This window comes from Balaenoptera ricei, chromosome 12, assembly GCF_028023285.1.
Source record: "Balaenoptera ricei isolate mBalRic1 chromosome 12, mBalRic1.hap2, whole genome shotgun sequence".
Lineage (NCBI taxonomy): Eukaryota > Metazoa > Chordata > Mammalia > Artiodactyla > Balaenopteridae > Balaenoptera > Balaenoptera ricei.
This window is the reverse complement of record NC_082650.1, coordinates 7,505,739-7,529,114: the sequence shown is the minus strand read 5'-3', so window position 1 is coordinate 7,529,114 and position 23,376 is coordinate 7,505,739.

The following is a 23,376-nucleotide window of genomic DNA, read 5'->3' as shown; positions in this document are numbered from 1 at the left end:
AAGGCAAATTCCTTGAACTTCTGAGACATTCAGCAGACAGTAGCTCCTTTCCTCGTGGGTGCATGTGTTTAACGCTGGCAGGAACCTTTGACATGTTTTCCCTCAGTTCTGTTTATTGTGACTTCCTAGGGACATTTCCCTGTTGAAAATTTAACTAGAAAAGAAAGTTTGCATTACTCTTGCTGGGTTTTAAGCAAGGATGAGAAACCCGTTTGTTTTACACTGATTGATAATAACCTTCTTTTTTCAAAAATTTATTTTATTGAAGTATAGTTGATTTACAATGTTGCATTAGTTTCAGGTGTACAGCGAAGTTATTCAGTTATACATATATATACATTATTTTTCATATTCTTTTCCATTATAGTTTATCAGGATATTGAATCTAGTTCCCTGTGCTATGCAGTAGGACCTTGTTTATCCATTCTCTATACAGTAGTTTATATCTGCTAATCCCAAACTCTCAGTCCATCCCTCCCCCACCCACCCCTTAGCAATAACCTTCTTAAGACAACGATGGGTCTCCCTTGCTTACATAAAAATGTGTGCTGAATGACGTGCACAGGTTAAGTTTCTGTGAATTGAAACCTACATGGTAAATTAAAGGAACTTACCATGCTCTTTTTTGCATTGAAAAGTCTGCTTTATAGAGGGCAGTCTCCTAACTTACCTATTTGCTAATTCTATTTGTTATTACATCAGAATAACTGCTTCTCCCCACGCTGACCCTGATCCAAGCCAAGCTCTTTCTCCATCTGGGCTATTGATATGATCTAACTGGCCCCTCAGTTCCACCCTAGTTCCCAACACAGCAGTCAGGGCGATCCTTTTAAAATGTAAATATGTTTTAAAACTTAACGTCCGCATTCAGAACAGTCCAACAGCTCCCGTTGCTCTCCGAGTAGAACCCCAAGTCCCTACCATCACACTCACCTTTCTAAATACGCCAAGCATGCTCCTGCCCCGGGACTCCGTGCTGCCTGGTCCCCGCACCTGGAATCTCCTGCCAGACACACCGTGTGGCCGCCGCCCTCTCTCCTTCAAGATCTTCCTCCACTCAGACCTCAGTGTGGCCGAGGGACACCACTCAATTGAAGACCGTGGTCTTGACTCCCACCCTGCACATCTCATCCCCCTTCCCTGCTCTGGTTCCGCCCTTACCACCTTCTGACATTCCCTATATGTACTTATTTATTATGCTATTGTCTTCATCAGTAGAAGGTAGCTGAGTGAAGGCAGAGTTGTTTTCTGTTTTGTTAGCTGCTGTATCCCCAGTGCCTGGTGTGGTGCCCACATAGAGTAGGGGCTCTGAAAACTTGTTGAATCAATGAGTGAATGAATAATTGGGTGTTTCTCAGGTGTAATCTAAACAAAGTCAAATTTTTATTTTCTATATAGTTTAAGCCTGTAGAGTAAGGGTAAAGTCTATCAAAGCCTATATTTTTAAACTTGTTTGTAACTAGCTGACAAGGACATTCTTTATAACATAAGGCATCATGATGACAAGGACTAAACTTAGGGAGGCACAGAGGTGGTCAAAAGGGAGCAGGACTGAAGATGTGGTACATATACACAATGGAATATTACTCAGCCACTAAAAAGAATGAAATAATGCCATTTGCAGCAGCATGGATGGAGCTGGAGATTATCACACTTAGTGAAGTAAGTCAGGCAAAGACAAATATCATATAATATCACTCATACATGGAATCTAAAAAAAAAAGATACAAATGAACTTATTTCCAAAACAGAAACAGGCTCACAGACTTAGAGAATGAAATTATGGTTACTGGGAGGATGGAGGGAGGGATAGATTGGGAGTTTGGGATTGACATGCACCCACTGCTATATTTAAAATACATAACCAACAAGGACCTACTGTGTAGCACAGGGAACTCTACTCACTATTCTGTAATAACCTAAATGGGAAAAGAATTTGAAAAAGAATAGATACATGTATATGTATAACTGAATCACTTTGCTGTACACCTGAAATTAACACAACATTGTTAATTAACTATACTCCAATATAAAATAAAAATTTTTAAAAGGCGGGGTGGGGAGCAGGACTTAAGGCTTAGCCTGAGCTTTTGTTCTCAGATCTGGCCTCAGGAACATGTGCATTGTTGTAAGGATTTGAGATAATATATGTAAACTGCCTGACCCACATTGACGTTTACTGCACAAATGGAATAATCATGAGCTTTCTGTCATTATTTGGAACCATCCTGGAGATTGCCTCCGCTGTCCCAATGACTTAAGACTTCTAAGAAAGCCACCAAACAAGAGGATTTCCTGCTGGAAACCCGTGGCCCACTGCATCCCGTCAGGGCCCCTTTGGAGATTGGAGCAACGCACAGCAGGAAAGCTATGCAACCTACTGCTCTTAAGAATGAAAAATGAAGAAAGGAATCCATTTGTCCCTTTCCCAGGATAAAGCGCACGCTTCCTCCTGTTGACTTTATACTTCCAGCCTCGTGCCTTTGATGTCTTAGTGTCTTGCATGTTTATTGATGCTTCACAGTGGGCCCATGGAATAGGTAGGGCAGCTACGCTCACTCTCAGTACCAAATTCCAAATGACTTGTTTGTGGCTACAAGGTGGCCTGAACTCCAGGTAAGGGTTCTTTCTACCATTTGTTGCCTTTTTAAAATTTATGCAACAATTATTGGACTGCTCCTTATATGCCAGGCACTGTTCCAGGCACTGGGAATACAGCAATGTCTCTAATTTCATGGAGCATACATTCCAGTGGAGGAAAAAAGACAGTAAACAAATGGCAAGTAAATGTGCAATGTGCCAGGTAGAGATTTTTGCTACACAGGAACATGAAGCTAGGTGAGAGGCATCGGATGTTGCTATTCAATATCAGGAAATCAGGTAAAACCTCACCGAGAAGGTTACATTTGGACAGAGACTGGAGCAGGCCTTGCAGATACCTGGAGAGTGTTGCAATGAGGGAGCAGCAAGGGCAAAGGCCCTGAGGCAGGACCACGTTTGGCTACTCGAAGCATGACAAGGAGGCCAGAGTGGCTGGAGCTCGGTGAGCAGGTGGGAGAGTGTGGGAGAGATGGTCAGAGAGAGTGGGCGGAGGTCAGGCCATTGTAGGACTTTGATTTTTACTCCAGGTGAGATGGGAAGGCTTGAGGGTTTTGAGGGGAAGAGTGATCCCTCTGCTGCTGTGTTGCGTTGAAAGGACACGAGGGGAGCCAGGGAGAGCAGATGTTGCAGCAGATCCAGCTGGGAGGTGCTGGCAGCTGAGACCAGAGTTGTACCAGTGGAGGTGCTGAGAAGTAGTTCGATGATGGATATTATCTTGCAGGTAGACCTGGAAGATTTTGCGAAAAGATTGCAAGTGGGGTTTGAGGGAAATAGAGGCGTTGACAATGAACTCCAATCTTTTGGCTCAAACCTCTGGAAGAATGGGGTTGCCATTTCCCCAAAAGGGAGAGATTACAGGTAGAGCAAGCTTGTGTTGGTTTAGCTGTGTCTGATTTTTTTTTAAGGATGCAGTTGAAATCAGGGGTTCAATTTTGGGCATGTGAAGTTTATTAAACATCCAAGCGAAGATGTCCCATAGGCACGTTGACAGGCATACGTCTGATAGGAGAGCAGGACCTGTCTGGGCTGGAGACGTGAATGCAGATACATCAATGCAGAGACGCTGTTTAAACCCGTGCAAGTAGATGGAATCATCTGGAAAGTGGGTGTAAACCAGGAAGCATCCGAGGTCAGAGACCTGTAGCACTGCAACATTTGCCATTTAGGGGATGCCAAGGAACCAGCAAAGGAGGCTGGGAAGGTGTGACCCACAGGGAGGGGAGTGGAGAGAGATTCGGTCCAGGAAGCCGGGGAATAAAGTGGAGGGTGAGATCACCTCTGTCAGGTGGTGCCACTAGGTCAAATGTGTAGATAGATAGACAGATAGATATGTACAAAATATGTACAAAATATATATGTACATATGTACAAAAATATATATATGTAGTACAGTATATGCCTTCTTAACTTGACATTGCTTCATGAAGCATTTTCCATGTCATTAAATATAATTTCCACGCATGGCTTTTAATGACCCCATAGTATTTCATGTCATGGATGCGCTATAATTTATTTACCATTCTCTGACTGTTGGATGTTTGTATCAATTTTTCAGTATCATAAATAATGCTTATGTATACATCATGCTGTACATCTTTTGATTCTTCGATATAAACTCCTAGAACTGGAATTATTGGGATGGCCATAAAGTTCATTCTGTAACATCTTACAGAAAAACCCGAACGAACTTTTAGGCCAACACAATACAACCCAATCAGAAGTGAATATTTATTATAAATATCCATCCAGAAAGACTGTACCAATGTTTGCTTTTACCAACTTTGTAAAAGAGGAGTGCTTATTTTACTGTGGGCTTCACCAATATTGTGTATCAGTTCTTTTCAGTTTTTTTGACAATAGAGTAAAAATGGTTTGTCAATGATGTTTGCATTTTTTTTTTTTTCATGAGCTTATTATGGCTTCGTGTATCTTTTGTACCTGTCTCTTGTCAATGTATCTGTTGGAATCATGTATTTTTCTTAGTTACTTGGTAAAGCCACTCATGCAGTAAGGATATTGATATTTTCCCATAACTGGGGTAAATATTTTTCCCGGCTGTTTGCACTTTGGTTTTATAATGACATTATATGATTTATAAATTTTAACATTAAATTTAGAAAATTCTTTGCAATTTTGAAAGTAATATATATGCATATAGTTGCAAGATTTCTAAGTTTTAAAGTTATTTATTTTTATGTATAGTTAAAGGTAAGGCCCTAACCAGCCTTTTTTTTTTCCCCAGAAGTAATCAAATCTACTCACCCAGGTCAAGAATTTCTACTCTATGTTCCAAATTCAGCCTCTCATTGAACGCTTGTAGAACAAGGCAACATAATTAGTAAACAACCCGTTAAACAGTTCTAATAGTTTAGGCTTCATTTGGTCTCAAAACCTGCTGCCATGTAATTCCTATATCAGTGAGAACATGATAGGCTGTGCTGCTGTAATAAACAGCCCACATTTCTTCTCTGCCTTGTCCAGAAGGGAAACCTGTCACTTCCCTCCAAACCCCATTGGCCAGAGCTAGTCACATGATCCTACCTAACTGCAGGGGTTGGAGAAGATGGGAAGCAAATGGAATGTTTTGGGAGTACCCCTCCATCTGCCGTAGATTCCTGCCACATATTCTATCTAGCATTGGCCTCAGGAACGCAGAGTAAGACTTTTCCACATATGCCTTCAAATAATTGAAAAGAGCAGTCACATTCCACTCCCCCCCATATACACATTCCCATATGCACACTCCCTGTGCCCCTCATAGTCTTCTGGTTTTCAGAAGAAGCCTCACTCTTTTGATCATTTTTTCTCTTAGTTTCTTTCTTTCTTTTCTTTTTCTTTTTTGGCTGCGCCACAAGGCATGAGGGATCTTAGTTCCCTGACCAGGCATCGAACCCGTGCCCCCTGCATTGGAAGCGCGGAGTCTTAACCACTGGACCACCAGGGAAGTCCGATCTAACTTAGTTTCTTATCCCGTTGCCGTCCTGGAAACCCTTTTCTGGATGCGTTACCACTTATTATTATTATTTTTTAATTTATTTTATTTTATTTTATTTATTTATTTGTTATGGCTGTGTTGGGTCTTTGTTTTTGTGCGAGGGCTTTCTCTAGTTGTGGCAAGCGGGGGCCACTCTTCATCGCGGTGCACGGGCCTCTCACTATCGCGGCCTCCCTTGTTGCGGAGCACAGGCTCCAGACGCGCAGGCTCAGTAGTTGTGGCTCACGGGCCTAGTTGCTCCGCGGCATGTGGGATCTTCCCAGGCCAGGGCTCAAACCCGTGTCCCCTGCATTGGCAGGCAGATTCTCAACCACTGCGCCACCAGGGAAGCCCGCATTACCACTCATTAATATCAGTTGTTAATACCCAAAATGTCTTGTGATTTAAACAGAGATTTATTTTCCGTGTCATTAACTTCCGGTCTTATATTCCTGAAGCAGAGCCTTCATCCCCCTCTGCTTGATGTTCCCTGCTCGCGACACTTTCCTATCCTACCAGCATAAGGCTTGGCTCGTAGCTACCCGGTTTGCCAAATGGATTGTACACCTGTAGTTTCCATTGACCTAGGATCATGAGGCTAACCAGTTCAAGAAGCCATATCCTAAAGCCATGACCTGTCATCAGTTCATTAATATATATATATGGTTTCTGATATAATGTGCTCAAGCCATAAATCACATCCAGTTTCTGTGCTTCAGCTTTTCAGGGCTTCCATCTGCTACATTTTCCCATTGGGTGTGGACGAACCACTGGCGTTTGAGACAGTAGACAGCCTAGGAAAACAATGTCACTGAACTGATAATGAGTGTGAAGCTCTTCAAGTCTCTGCTGACTTAGAATGAGGAAGAGGGAGGGACTTTTGATAGCCCTATTCTCCAACTGCTCATATTATTTTTAGATCAGAAAATTTACCTTGATCGATGTTGTACTTCTTGAACAAAAAGGCTTTGCCACCCTCCCCCTTCCCCTGAGGGTACTTCATTGTCCCATGGAGTCAGATGGTGACAACAGGCCTGAAGAGTCTATAAGGGCTAGACCTCTTACAATGCTTCTACCAAGAAAACTAGCCGAGGTGACATTTGAGAAGGTTTACTGGGCAATGTAAAGTTGACTTCTGCATTACTCATCATCTAGGCCTTGTTTGTGTTCAAAACCCATTTCAAATGCGAAGCTGAAAGAGCTGGGTCATCGTGTGATAGCCAGTTGTGCGTATGATAGCGTCATGTGTGTGAGAGCCAGTCATACATGTATATTAAATCCTTGTGTGGACCCAGAGATGCTGTTTCTTCTAACAGTCGAGATTCAAACTTTTATTGGGACACTCAGGTATATCAGGTATATTAAAGCTTAAGCTTAAACATGCCCTTTAACCTACCTAATAGTTTCCAAATACCCATTCAGCTACCACCATCTCCCGACTTCCTTCACTATCATAATTGAATACTAGGAGTCTGTTTTTCCAGAGTGAGAATACCACGAAGCCTCTTTTGAAACCAGTAGAGCCAGACTCATGTCAAACTGCCACTCATTAAATGCGCAGTAAGCACATCTTAATAACCTGACAATTCCATGTGCTACCCTAAAGGTATTTTCAAACATTATTTCCAAAACACGTTCTTGTTCCAAGTAATGTGAGTAGGCCTCACAATTAACTAATTTCCAGCCAAGTCTGAAATATCAAAGGTTAGTGTCCAGAGATCGTAGTGTGTAAAAGAATGGGAGCTCTTGTTTTCAAATTCAGCTATGTTGGTTTTACAGTTTTGGGACTGGAAAATGGCCAGAAGACTGTATTAACCTTCTTTTCAATCTTCCTTAAGAATTCCCTCATGTCTAGGATGCCAACTAGACTCTGAGAATTCCGGCTTATTCTGTCGTGTCCAGGGGATGCCTTCTGTTATCCGTAGTTACCTGCAATGGCGAGGGGTTAGGGATTGAAAGAGTAAAGGTCAAGTTCTTAACCCAAGAATAGGGTATTTGTTTCACCTGGCCTCACAGTCAAGTTCAGGGCCACTGGGAGCTCATGTGAAACCTAGAAAAGAAAGAAGCGTCCATGCACATCCACTGTTTGAGGCTTAGCCCCTGGTTGCTTGATCCTTACTGGAGCTTGGTTTTTAGTCCATTCCCTTGACTGCAATTTTAGTTCCTATTTCCTTGGCCCTCAGATTTATAGGTTAGAATCTTCATAACTGTAGCTTTGCTTCCCCGTTTCCCACCTCTGAACCTTCTATCCTCAGACCCTAGGCCCCTGTCCCTCAGTCGGGGTCTGTAGAGCTATGCTCCCCAGATTTAAAATGCTTGTTCTCATCACTCAGGAACATTGCAGAGAAAAATCCAGATACAATATGTTTATGATATGATTGAATCTGGTTTGAATATATTTCAAGAAGAGCATAGTTTCAAGTTAAAAAAAACTGAAATTTATTCAGAAATAGATAAGTTAGTAAACCTTTGCATGCAAATTCACAATATGTAAAAATAATAACAGAATTTTGTAATGACAGTGGCCCCTGCATAGCATTTTTGTCTGTTTGCTTATTTTTTGTAGCACAGCAAAAAGCCCAGATATCAAATAGACTGGAGGCTGGGAAGATACATACACTACAAACCTATAAATTTTTAAAAAGTAACCTAATCCCCCCAACGCCCCCCCGCAAAGTTGTCTCTTACATTCATTTCTCCCTAGCAGTGTTAAATCTGGTAAGGACTGTGTTCATCTTGCCACAATTAAAAGTCTACAAACTAAAAAATTTCCATAAAAGCCAACCATCAAAATGTGTGAAACATCTAAAATGTTGATATAATTGAAACCTGTCTTCAGTATTTGCTAAATACATGGTTCCCCTCCCTTGACATCTAATAAACAATTGTAGAGCTGTGTCTGAGTTTAGCATTATAAGATCTGGATTCAAAGTACCACAGGAGAGCAGTCAACTCTGGTCTTCTCTGGATTCATGGGCTATTTTTTAGATAAATACCAGCTACATAACTAATTTTTTTTTAATTAATTATTTATTTATTTATTTATTTATGGCTGTGTTGGGTCTTCGTTTCTGTGCGAGGGCTTTCTCTAGTTGCAGCAAGCGGGGGCCACTCTTCATCGCGGTGCGCAGGCCTCTCACTATCGCGGCCTCTCTTGTCGCGGAGCACAGGCTTCAGACGCGCAGGCTCAGTAGTTGTGGCTCACGGGCCCAGTTGCTCCGCGGCATGTGGGATCTTCCCAGACCAGGGCTCAAACCCGTGTCCCCTGCATTGGCAGGCAGATTCTCAACCACTGCGCCACCAGGGAAGCCCTACATAACTAATTTTTAAAAAATCAAAACTTTGTAACTGATTGGTTATTTGTGATACAAAACTTTCTACCTGCTAGAAGATGATAAAAAAATGATCAATTTTCCTTGCTCAAGAATTCCAAATAACTTAGTTAGATACACCCCCCCAACTCAAGAAGGGGGGCATAACCCCCTCACCTTAGATGTGGGCTCCCACAGGGACTTCCTTCCAAACAGTAGAGGATGGAGGCGGGAAGAGAAACTTCCCAGTGGAGAAACCTGACAAGCCCCAGTCAGCCAGTGATCAAGGCCACAACGTCAACAGTGATAAGCACCCTTGCTGTCCTGTTCACCTCTGTGGTCGTCTTCCCCAAAACCCATAACCTTCGTCTAACCATGAGAAAAACATCAAACCCAGTTGTTGGACTTTTCTGCAAAATACCTGATCACTACTCCTCAAAACTGTCATCAAGAACAAGGAAAATCTTATAACCTTTAAAGATTGTGAATCACTATGTTGTACACCTGAAATACAAGATACTGTGAATCAACTGTACGTCAATACCAATATTTTTTAAAACAAATAAACAAAAACAATTAAGTCTGAGGAGTTATTCCAGCCAAGAGGTACCTAAGAAGATGTGATGACTAAATGTAATATGGTGTCCAGGATGGGACTCTGGAACAGAAAAAGGACATTCGGAAATCCAAATAAAGTGTGGGCTTTAGTTAATGAAATGCATCGATGTTGATTCATTACTTGGGACAAATGTCACATACAAGGGAAGATGTTCACTAGCGGGGAACCTGGGTGTGGTGGTTATGGGAACTCACTGTACTATCTTCGCAACTGTTCTGTAAGCTTAAAACTATTCTAAAAGAAATAAAAGTTTATTTTTAAAAAAGACTATTAACAGACCCTCCAACTGGGCCAATAGGGTTCTCTCTACAACCTGATTCCAGGACACCCCTGCTTCTGTGCTCAGAGACCCCCTACCTGGTGACCTGTCTGTGGCCCTTCTCTAGCATCAAAACATCTCCTAAAGCATCTTTTATAAGTCGTTCCACACATCTGGCACCAGGGCTGAAGTTTCCTGGAGTCATCTGCATCAGTGTCTGCCCCAGAATGAAATCCCGCGCACATGTGGTGGAAGACATTTGCCTTCTCGTTACCCATCCAGTGTTTGACTCTTTCCTGCTTTTTGAGTCTCCGTGTGGTTTCTCACTACAGGAGTTGAAAATTCCAGACAATGGCCCCAAGACTGTGTCCTCTGCTACATTCATCAGATGCACCCATGGCAACCTTAGGATCAGGAGGCGAGGTGGGGGGGAATCTTCCCAGGGGACAGCGGTGTGTTGGGGGGTGATGGGGGAGGCGCAGGGGCTAGTGGAAGGTGCCTGCAAGCTTCGGGGGGTCTACTGTCAGGCAGTGGAGTCCTATCAGCCGTGCTGGGCCAATCAGTTCCGCAGCATACTTTGTTCCCAGCCTGGTTCTCCAGCCCTCCTAGCAGTACTGAAGCTACACAGTGTTCTTTATGTAAAACTGTTTGTTGAAAAAAAACATGTATACATAACACCTCACAGATCATAAGAGCACAGTTCGATTCATTTTCACAGAGTGAACCGATCCTTATTAGGACTCATATCAAGAAACGAAACCTGGAAACCCCTCCCACACCTTCACATCCCAGCTCAGAGGAATCTGGCCAGGAGGGACCAGCCAAGGGAGTGCAGGAGGCGGCAAAGCCTGTGGGAAGCCTTGCGTCAGCCCACAGACCTGCCTTCCAGCTCAGCTTCCATTTCCATGTCTCTTGCGTCCTTATGATAAGTCCCATTTTCCTGAGTTGAGTAGAGCTGGCTTCTGTTCCTTGCAGCCCAAATGGCCTGAAGAGCAACTGTTTCTACTTAGGCGAACAGAAAACATATAACGGTCTGATGAAAACCATGACTCACTCATGCCAATGTCTCATGGGAAGGAATGCCTTCAAAATCATTGGCTTTGGAGGGTTACTTGACACAATAGCATGAAAAATAAGATGTCATTTAAAGGGTAGGCTTAAAACAGTGATATTTATAGAATTAGATATAATCTCAGAATGAGGAATAGGGCATTGGAGTACCAACAACAGCCCACTGGTTCCTGAGCAATGATCTTTAGTAAATCATTTCTCTACGTTCCTGCTTGTGTGGCCATGGAAGAGAACATTAAGAACCTGGGCTAAAGGATGCTCCCAGGGGAAGTATAATGATTTTAAATGGCAATGAGTCTCATCCACTAATTTCCTAGCAAAGTCTGTGTCAAGCCCAGATGTTGGGGAGAAAGTGAAAATGACAGCACCAAACAAAACAAGAGTACCTTTTGCTGGTGTGTTTGCTGACAGCCTGTATGTGTCAAACTTGATGAAATGCACTTACAAGCCCCTGCCAGACGTCAAAGAAAGCAGCTGTGAGTTCTCATCCCTTGAAACCTACAAGCCACCAAAGCGATTTAGCTGATGGCGCTGAGTATCAGTTTATGCTGAGACAGGGTGTGGGCTATCTCCTCTCGTGGGCACTTTGCCTTTTGGACAGCTTGTGGGAACACACATAAAGACTATGGAGGACATCCAGGGCATTTTAGGAGAGCTGGGTGGGTGGCAGTCAGCGGTGACACATTCATGCGTCCACTCTAAGGGCTTTGAACTATTTTTACTAATTTATTATTTTACTCATTTAGCTTTAGCTAGATGTGTTTATTTGCAAATATTTGCTTAGCACTTGCCATGCAAAATCCAGTAGAGAATTTTCAATTGTGACAGTTTTCTTCACTTTGCATCTCTTCCATGACAAACTCTGTAAGGTTAGAGATTTTCCATTTGTGAATCCCCAGCATTGGGGTCACGGAGGGAGACAGTGACTGGCTCATGAAATGAGTTCAAAATATAGCTATTGCATGAATAACTTTGTGATGTGTTGAGCTCCAAAAGGGACTTGATCCCTTAAAAACTGTGGCTTTACATAATTGAAGCAGAGAGCACTTAGAAAGTGAATGGGCTTAGAACCTGAGTTTATATGCTGGCTCTGGTACTTATTAGCTGTACCTTAACTAGCAAACCTGGCTGCTGAGCCTTGATTCTCACCTGTACAATGGGAACAACATAACTGCCCCGCAAGTTTCTTCTGAGGGTTAGAAGATGGAGTATGTGTGCAGTTCATGGCACAAAGTGCCATGGCCATTGCTGTGAGCAGCATAAGAGTTAAATGGTTGAGAATGAGGGCTTTAGAATCAGACCTCAGCTCTGGTCTCAGCTGTAGCATTGCCTTGCTGTGTGACACATGTAAATCATATGGCACCCTGCTTGGTCCACGGTGAGTGATTGATGAATTATTATTATTATTAACAATAGAAGGCAATTATACTTATGGTTGTATTACTATTAAATTATTCCCCTAAAAGGACACACAAAACAAAGAGTTTCAAATCCATTTAGAAGGAAGAGAAATAAATTTTAGAGGCACTCTGGATGAGAAAATCTCTGTAATTGAGCACCAAATTTAGCCTTGGGTTTCCTGGCAACCAGGGTAATAAAAAGAATCACAACAGTTTATATAATTATTATTATCAGTTATAATTAGTCAACTAGAGCTGCTCTGTCCAATATGCTAACCAGTAGCCACGTGTGGCTATTACTGAGTCTTTGAAATGTAGCTCATCTGAACTGAGATGTGCCGTAGGACTAAAATGCACTGGATTTTGAAGACTTAGTGTGAAAAAGTAAAATATCGCATTAAAAAAGTTTTGTATTTGCTACATGTCGAAATTATGGTATTTTGGTTATTTGGATTGAATAAGATATACTATTAAAATTAATTCCACCTATTTCTTTTTACTTTTTTGGTGTGGCAACTAGAAAGTTAAAAATTCCATACATGGCTCACATTTTTGACTTCCGTTTTGTCCCTATTGGACAATACAACTCTTTAAAACTCTCATTATTCTAAATGGAACTTATATTACTTATATTTTATTTGTATAAAATATCAATATAATTCTATAGCATAATTATAATAATTATGACATTGATAATTATGATACATTATAATTATAATTATGATATAACGCCATATGATATATAATTATATCATATATAATTATAAAAATATAAAAATATAAATGTGATATAACATCAACATATTGTAGACATACAATATAATAAAATATGTAATATTAATATATTATAAATATATAATTACATACAATATAATTATTAATAAATAATAGAAATATAAAACAATATGTTATATATTAATATATTATTATATACTTTATATTATTTATAAAAGAGGCTTTTGATATCCATATAGGTAACATCGTCACCTACAATTTTAAAGAAAATTTGATAGATCCTAAAGGAGCGATGTTATGATAATTACATGAAGGAGAGACGTAATGATAATTGTAGTGGCTACCGTTTCCTGAACGCTTGCATACGTACTAGGCACAGTCCTAATTTCTTTTCAGATATCAGTCCTTTAAAAATTCATAAGTGGTATGATCATTCTTGCATTACGCCAGGAAATTATACCTTAGTAACTGGTATAAGATATAAAGACACCCGTCTTCTCTTCTTTCCTTCCTCTTTGGTGTCATTCACAGCTGCAGACAGGTGCTCGGCAGCAAATGGTGCTCAGTAAATCGGTGTATATAAATAAATACCTAAATGGTGTCTTTTCTCTCCCTGTGTCATTCAGCTTCTCTGTGAGATCTAGTTCTTTTAAATCTCAGTAACAGCAGGACATTTAAAAGTCTATAAAATTTGGGAATTATCTGTCACCCGAAATCGTCTTGTCGCTTGAAGTCTGCAGGAAGAACTTGGCAACAGAAGTGACATGAGTCCATTGATAGACCCCCGGGCTCTGCTGTGCTCTGGTCGGAGCCTGGACGTAAACCGAGTTACAATAACTAAAGAATTAGCTGTTTCCTGCGGGTACAAATCATCTCTAAACTTTCCAAAATTCTTGTATATTTTGAAGAAATTTATTTAGCTTTTTTGGAACCCGAGTCTATTAAAAAACCAAATATTTCAAAGAATATATGGTTTTTACAAGAGGCAAAAGTGTAAAAAAGAGGAAATGAATCTTATCTCTTAAATCCAACCCTGTATACCCCACTGAGACCAGGAGAAAGGAACTGGAATTTAGGATTGTTAAATGTAACTGCAAGTAATAGAAAGATGTGCCCAGCTCTGCGAAGGGCCAAGGGCCAAGAAAAAACTGTCTTTACTGTTTCACAACATACGGAGAAGGGAAACTTGGAAATCGTTAGAAAAAGAGTGTCAGGGGTCATGACAGGTTTGGAAAATAGGTCTAATGAGCAAAGAATATAGTAGTTGGTGTTATTTTTCCCAAGGAGAAGAGAGGAGGTTCGTCGTGATTGAGAACCCAGGGACAGCGTTGTTGTACAGGCACTAGTACACAGTAGGCTCCCAGCTGTACTGACGCGCACAAGTGTAGATTTCAGTTTAAAGCTGAAAGAATTTCTTCACGGTCAGAGCTGTAAACCAATGGTCTAGCCAGCAGGGAGAGGTAAAGAATCTTTCTGGAGGTCCTTCGATAGGCTGATCTCTTGGCTACCTGTGATAGTTTGGGGGTGTCCTGGATTTGCTGACTGTGGAGCAGAATAATCCACATAGTTGCTACGTTCACCTTAGAAAAAGTGATCTGCACCAGGTATTTAGACAACAGCTTTCTCAAATCAGACACGTCATTCATAGCTTCGTCATTCTCAGAGGAACCCATACATTGAGAAAATGAAATACCCAAGTTCAGAGACTGGTTCTTGGTTGCATAAGTGGATCCAGGCTTACAAAGAAAACCCCTCACATTAAATCCAAAGCTTTTCCTCCAGACCATGAGGCTATTTGCAGGGCTACATTTGAATGGCAAGCTTTCTGAATTGAGGTGTTTGTATTCTAATTCAAAACTCCTTTCACTTAACTAGTATAAAAGCACCTGTAGTGATGTGGCGGTGTTTCAAATGTCCACGTGGCCACTTTTCAGCAGCTGATGGAGGGGCAGGAATGCACTGTGTTGGGTCATGAGGTCTAGAGCCCAGAAGACACCCACACCCTAATGCAGATCAGAACCTGAATTCTTCTGATCACAGTGGCCAGGTTCTGCAGCTTGAGAGCTGCCACGGTTGATTCCTTTCAACAAACTACAATATCTTAATCCACTACAGATATCTCAGTAAAGCCACTACTGCTCAAAATTTTAAAACTATGAAGAACTGAAGCATTTACCACTCAGACATTGGTGGGTTTTAATAGCTGCTTATGGGGAAGATTGGTAGAATTTAGAAACCCATTTCCAGCAGACATAATGAACCGCTACTAACACCTCATACCCATGACTCAACTTTGATTCATGAAAGTAGAAATGGCTCTTAGGTACTTTCAACTGAGGTAAAAGTTGATTTTTAAAACACACATGTTGAATTAAGGAAAGCACATTGTCAACATCAGAGCATAGAACAAGTAACAAAGATAAGCATTAGAGGCCCGGTTTTGTCATGATTATATTCACTGAAATGTTTCCTGGAGAATAACAAAGATTTCAAAGATCCCTCATGTCCCCTTCCTGCATTGTTTCACTGGATAGTCTGGGCGCCCTGGGATTAGTAATTGGGGTGCTTTTTGTTTATTTGTCAGAAATTAGTTCAGAACACACAAAGCTGGTTATGATTGGTTTTGATGTGAAAATAGATAACCCACTGACCTTGGCCTTTGGAGCCTCCAGCTCATAACTGATCACAATTATTGACATTGATTACTTCCTGGTCGTTCTCCTCTCTGAGATGCCAGGGAGTGGGCCCTCATGAGTCTGAGCCCTGTGCTTTATCACTTGACTGTTTATTGAGTCTTGTCGATGTGCTCGTTGCTGAGAAGAATGCAGAAAAAATGTAGATCTTTGTCTCCCAAAAGATTGCCATCCAGCTCAGGGACAAATGCAGCACACACAAGACAAGCAATTCACAAGTGAAGGCTGTGCTCCCGGAAGTGGCCAGGTGGGCTGAGAATGCTGGGCCCTGGTAGGGAGAGACCTGGCGAGGCTGAAGACTTTGTCACAGAGGAGGTAACGGTCTAGATCCAGAAGGATGGGCAGAGAGCAGGGCAGACACTTAACTGCCTGACATTGTTACTTAAATGTTACCTTATCTCCCAACCAGATCCCACACTCCCAGGTGAGCTTGACCTTTTCCTCCATGACTAGCACAGAGCCTACATACAGTAGGTGAATAATAATCTCGCCTGAAATGAGGGTGTCCTGAAAGTGCTCAGAAATAAAGGGGGGGGGCAATTAATTTGCAATTATTGAAATTGTTAATGTTGATAATGAAGCATCTTTTAAGATCTATTGTTTTTCTCCTCTAAACATTTTAATGCCTAGGATCACGATAAAGCCAGAGGTCTCTAACACTTATCTTTTGTTTTATGCTCTGATGTTGACAGTGTTCTTTCTTAAACGCAACACGAGTATTTTTTAAAAACCAACTTTCATCTCAATCTAAAGTGTCTAAGAGCCACTTCTAGGAAAGGGAGACTGATTTGCAAGCCACATCCTAGAGGAACTGGCTGAGGAAGTTTTTTTTTTTTTTTTGGCTGCGTTGGGTCTTCGTTGCTGTGTGCGGGCTTTCTCTAGTTGCGGCGAGCGGGGGCTACTCTTCGTTGCAGTGCGAGGGCTTCTCATTGCGGTGGCTTCTCTTGTTGTGGAGCATGGGCTCTAGGCATGCGGGCTTCAGTAGTTGTGGCACACGGGCTCTAGAGCGCAGGCTCAGTAGTTGTGGTGCACGGGCTTAGTTGCTCCGCGGCATGTGGGATCTTCCCGGACCAGGGCTCGAACCCGTGTCCCCTGCACTGGCAGGTGGATTCCTAACCACAGCGCCACCAGGGAAGTCCCATGATTTTTATTTTTTTAATGTTAATAATCAGGAGATGAGACAGTTGAATTTGGAAGCCTGAGAGCTGTGGCAGTGGACTCTGGACCGCAGATGTAAGGACGCCCCTGGGTGGGGTTATAATGGGTACATAGTGTCCATTCAAGCAGGGAGTATGCAGGGGACAGACTCGCTGTCCCACCTACTGTGTTGGACTCAGGGAATAGAGGAGAGACAAGGAAGGGGACCAAGCCTGTATTTGGAGGACAAGGACTGTCTCCACACTCAGGCGTTATTCCTTCTTTTTCACTTTCAAAGAGGAAATGGGAGCAAACCCAGAACCCAGATAAAGTAACCAGAATGCTCTCCCACACATCCGCCCTCATGTGGCCAAGGTGTCTGGTCACTTTGCAAACACCCACAGTGAAGGCCTAATCCTAACAGAAGCGTCAGGCCTGGCAGGGAGTGGGGACAGGAGAAGTTGGGCCGGAAGCGCTCTGACATGTCCAAGCCACCTGCCTGGCTTCTGCTTTCACACAGCTCCCCAGCGCCCAGCGAAACGGGACCTGGGGCTGCTCTGACGGACTGGGGATCTGGGATGAATGAATCTCACCAGGCTGCCAGCGGAGAGGGAGATTCGCAGGCCCTAGGCCTCAGCCCTCTGTGGGTTTAGACGTGGATGGGGGCTAACAGTCTCTGCTGAAGCGGCCCAAGCACCTCAGGCTCAGGCCCCGGGGCTGCTGCTGGAGAACCACGGCAACTCCCACGTGCATTTTAACCTGCCCCCTCGTTGTGACAGTTTGTATTGCACTAAGAATCCAAAATTAAGACTCTAAACTGGTATATAGAGAAAAAACTAGTGACCAGTGGCGGGGGAGAGGGGCAACATAGGGGTTGGGGGGCAGGAGACACAAACTACTGGGTGTAAGACAGGCTCAAGGCTGTATTGTACAACACGGGGGATATAGCCAATATTTTGTCGTAACCAAACGGAAAGCAGTCTTTAAAAATTGTGTAAAAATAAAAAGTTAAAAACCATAACCCCTCCCCAAACCCTCCAATTGTACATGAAGTTAAATCTAAACTATGCTAAGAATAAGCACATATAAAATATAAAATGTAATACCTTAAAAAAAAGAAACATTCCAAAATCAATAAAAATCACAATATGAAAAAATAAAAACCACTGTAAACTGAGAAGCATAACTTGGGGGCCATCCGGGAGCCAGTGCGGGTTGCACACAAAGTAGAGAATGACATTTGAAAGGCTTCACTTCCTAAGCCCCACCCGTCCCACCCTTATCACCACATCATCTTGAACTGCCTGCGCCTTTGCTGTCTGTCCTTCTCTCTCCCTCAGTGCCCTCCCAACCTTCTACCTGTGACAGCCCACTGGTCTCTTGAGGCCCTGCTCAAATGCCACCTCCCGCCTGAAGTTGTCTCTCATCAGCCTCCTTCCAGAAGGGCCCACATATGTTGCTTTATGACAGTCATGTTTGAGACACAGACGATTCTAGCTCTGCAGTCAGTTGGTCAATACAATGTCTTAAACTTCTTCTGCTGCACCAGGTGCAAAATTAGAAGAAAGATGCAAAGAAAACCAAAGATCTAATGTGACAACTGGCTCTTGTTCTCACACTGATTTATATGATATCTAATATAAATACATCATAACATAATATTTATACAATAGGTTTATATCACATTTATATGTAAATATTAATTTTATTATAGTATAGAGATATTAATATGTATAATAAATATACAGTATATTTTATAATATTTATAATATACTTGTATTACTTATATTTAGTAACAAATATAACCCAGGAATTTGTTGAAAAGATGCCTGAGTCCTAACCCAGGGGTCTAATTCACTGATTCCTGGGTGGGAACTAGTGATTTGCGCTTCCGTATAGAGCTTGCAATGCCAGTGGCCTAAGGATCCTGCTTGGAGAAACACAAAGCTAGGATGTGCCAACCTGCTGCTACCCCCCTCCTTCCTCCTGCTTGTCTCTTATTTAGCTCTCAGGGCTGGACTTGGTGAGTCCCTGTGTGATGGTTAATTTTGTGTCAACTTGGCTGGGCTGCACTGTCCACATACGTGGTCAAACATTATTCTGGATGTTTCTGTGAGGTTTTTTGGGATGAGATGAACATGAAAAGTGGTGGATGCTGAGTAAAGCAGATTGCCCTCCGTAATGTAGGTGGGCCTCGTCCAATCAGTTGACACCCTGCAAGGAACAAAAGCCTGCCCTCCCCTGAGCAAGACAGAACCCTGCCAGCAGATGGCCTTTGGATTTCGTCTGCACATTGGCTCTCCCCTTGTCTCCAGCTTGCTAGCCCACAGCCTCTGTAATCTTGTGAGCCAATTCCTTAAAATGAATCTCTTATAATATATATATTTATACATAAATATATATGTATCCTATTGGTTCTGTTTCTCTTGAACCCTGACTAATACACCCTGTGAGAATCTGAACTCACCTCCTTTTTACTGCAAAGCATATGCCGTCGAACCCCACGTCAGAGTCTCTCGGTGTAGAGAACAAGGCCCGACCCCACCAGAACCACCCAGGAGCCCTAGAAAATGCAGGTTCCCAGTCTGCATCCCTAGAGACACTGACCCAGCAGGGGCTGGGTGGGCCCTGAAATCTGCACTTACAGAATACTTGGTTATTTTTTAAGCATAGGACTCAAACTCATTTCAAAATGTGAGTTGCACTAGTGGAGAGCGTGGTGAATGACACAAAAGGACATAAGAACCAATCCTTCTGGCAGGGAGTTTGCAATTCAAGTGAGGACTTCGATTCTGGAATATTTGGGGAGTGACAGGAACCACACTGACCCACTGTACTGGATTGAATAGTGTCACCCTAAAATTCACGTCCTTCCTGGGAACCTCAGAATGTGACGATATTTGGGAATAGGATGGTTGCCAGTGTAATTAGTTAAGATGAGGTCATCGTGGAATAGGGTGGGCCCTTTATCCAATATAACTGGTGTCCTTATAAGAAGAGACACAGAGACAGACAGACAGAAGACGGCCATGCGATGTCAGAGGCAGAGATTGGAGTGATGCTGCTGGAAGCCAAGGAAGGCCAAGGACTGCTGGCTGCCACCACAACCCAGGAGGGAGCCGTGGAACGGATTCTTCCCCTGAGCCCCCCAGAAGGAGCCAACCCTGCTGACACCTTGACTTTGGACTCCTGGCCATCAGACCTGTGAAAGAATAAATTTCTGTTGTCTTAAGTCACCCAGCTGGTGGTACTTTGTTATAGTGGCCCTAGGAAACTAATACACCCACCCACTACAAACGACTAGAAAATTGGACAAAACATATCAAACAGTTGTTTGCAGATATTGGATAACTGGCAGCACAGACCTACTATCCATGGGGAAAGGTACATAAATGGAGTAGGGCGGCACCCATGTGGACAACCAGTGCAGTCAAGGCTAAGCTGGAAAGTTCTGTGTTTGGGCGCCTGGATCCCTACTGGACGGCACCTCCCGTGGAGTCGGCAGCTGGTCATCTAGACTTCCGTCTTCCCACCTCTAGCCCATGCAGTGTTGTTCCGACTGAGCCCTTGGTAAATAAGTGAGGCATCCTCCTGGACCATGTTTCCCAAGCTCATCCTGCAGCTGAAAGTTTGGAGCTGTAACAGTGGTTCTAACCCTGGCTGGAATTTAGAATTACCTGAGGAATCTTCTCAGTGTATCGATGCTGGGGCCCCATCCCAGACCAGTTCAACTCAGGTGTAGGAGAGGGGTGGGACCCTAGCATTAAGGTTTTTTAAAACCTCCCCAGGAAATTCTGTCATGCAGCCAAAGAGGAGACCCACTGATCTGTATCTTACTTCCCAAACTGTTTTGAACAACCCTCCTAAAACCGAATGTAAACAGATGCTTCTTCGTGTAGGCATCTTATAAGTTATTCCTCTACCGTAATGTAAGTGCATTCATCCTCGAATTCGCCCAAGCAGGTGGATGTTTTGTTTCATGGCTGTTGTTGTGTGGGTGTCCTCCCAGCCCACTCTGGTCACTTTTCCTTAGAGGAAACACAGCTTCCTGATGCCCCAGCAGTGATTTCCTGGAGTGGCTGTAGGTCCTCCTGGCCACTATGTGCAATCTGGTGTATTAGTTTCCCAGGGCTGCATGACAAAGCACCAAGACCGAGTGGCTTCAAGCAATAGACATTTATGCTCTCACAGTTCTGAAGGCCAGAAGTCCAAAATCAAGGTGTCTGCAGGGCCATGTTCTCTCTGAAGGCTCTAGGTGAGGATCCTTCCCTGCCTCTTCCTGGCTTCTGGTATTTGCCCGCCATCGTTGGCTTGTAGATACATCACTCCAATCTTTGCCTCTATCATCACATGGCCTTCCCCCTGTTTCTCCACGTCGCCTTACCCCTGTGTGTGTCTATCTTTGTGTCGATTCTACTCTTCTTATAAGGATGCCACTTGCATTGAATTAAGGCCAATCCTACTCTGGTAGGACCTCATCGTAATTTACATCATCTTAAATGCATCTGCAAAGATCCCATTCCAAATAAGGTCACATTCACAAGTGCCAGGGTTAGTACTTCACCATAATCTTTTTGAAGGACACAATTAACCCTCAACACCAGGATTACCACATGCGTGCTGATTGCACCTGGCCAGTGAGGCTTAGTTATCTTTGCTTGAAATTAACACCTCCATCTTTTCTCTTGGTCATTTTCTTTCAGCACAGGTCTGTTGGCTATCCAAGCAGAGCACTCTATCCTTGCAGTTCAAAGTGTGGTCCACCTTCAGGCAGCATCCACAGCACCTGGGAGTTTGTTTGAAATGCAGATTCTCAGGTCCCACCTTAAACTCACTGATTTGGGAATCTGCAGTTTAACAAGATCTCCAGGTGATGCATATACACGTCACATTTTGAAAGTGCTCTAAAAACCAAAGACTCACCTTCCTTTTATACTGTTGAATGATTCTGATTGCTATGAACACATAGTGTCCTTTGTTTAAATAGGAATGAACCATTAAACATTCTTTTCTTAAATACCTTCTAATTATATTTTGAAATGTATTTGAAGTAAAAATGTTCTGAAGTTATGATTTCAAGTTCTCTGATTAGTTTAATCAAAACTAACCAAATCTGAATTATCAAGTGAATCATTGTTAAGAAAAATCTTCCAATGGAATTATCTCCAGCCTGTATCACCCAAGTCTGGATGGAGTGAGGGAAGAGGATGATTACTCTGGAAATTTTTTTTAAAAATTTTGTTACCATTTTGGAGGAGAACCGCAAAATAGCTGTTCTCAAATGTCAAACGTTTATTTTATGTAGCCCTAGCTAGAACACTGTATAGATGTATTAGGGAGGCACTTTGGGAAGTATTATAAACAGTGATTTCCTAAGAATGAGTTGTTAAAATACAGGATAGAGTGCCTTATGAAACTGGGACACTTGTGATTGATGATGAGAAAAATCTTGCTCTGAAAAGACAGATTAGGTAGCTTCCAAGGATGTTTCCAACTCAAGATTTCATGTTGTTGCAAAACTACTCTGAAACTGTAAACTTCAGAAGGATGGCTCTTTACTTTTTGGAACTTATTTCTGGCCTTTGGTTATGAGTCCACTGCCTTGAAATATTTCTAATGTGCATCAGAGTCATAGCTCAATAAAAATCTGTGTTTTAAGCTCCATTTCAGTATTTATCCTGACTACTATCTTACTTCAACCAGAATAATGTAAGAGCTTTTTATTTGTTGGTGTGTAAGTGTATAGACGCAAATAGCCCAAAGCGCCATTAAGATGGTCCGCTGTCAATATAAGAATACAGGTTATTTCTTTTCTTTCTAATACTTTTTGTCACTTAAAACCTCACATGATGTGAGTTAACATTGCTTTTATGCCTCATACTGAATGTCTATTTTATATAGTTTTTCTTCCTTACTTGTGTCTACTTTGGTTGTCTCTCTTCACAACATCTGTTACCCTTTAAAAAATCTGCCTTTTGATGCTTCTTAGAGTCTATTTATACCACAGTAATTGTTACCTTAGGCTTATTTCCCCAATTAGATCCATCCATCCATCCATCCAGTTTATTTTTTCAACAGACATTTTACTGAACATGTACTATGTGTAGGATGTTATTCTAGGTGCTGAAGATACAGTGATAGCAAGAAATATTGCCTGCTCTGGAGAACGTCACAGGGTAAGAAATACACGTCATCAACCAAATAGGAGATGTAGGTAGTGCTAAACTAAGGGTTTGCCCGAGATGTTATGGGGGCCTTCAGGGGAGCGCCTCACTGTCAGGGTAGGGCAGGCTGGTGGTGGAGCTCAGAGAAGTCTTCCCAGAGCGGGTGGGAGGCCCCTGAACTTCATTTGGAAGGAGAGGTGAGACCGCCACATGGCAATGGGGAGCAGGAGCCCCTGGTAGAGGGTGCGGGAGCTTGGCGCTTGTTCCACACAAGCTCCGAGCGCTGGTTCCGGGCTGTGTGCAAAGTCTACGCCTCTTGATTTGAAGGGATCTGAAAATAATTTAGGAACTGCAGCTTCACAATTCTCTAAAAGTCACACCTGGATGTCTGAAAGAGAAGAGAAAGGATGAG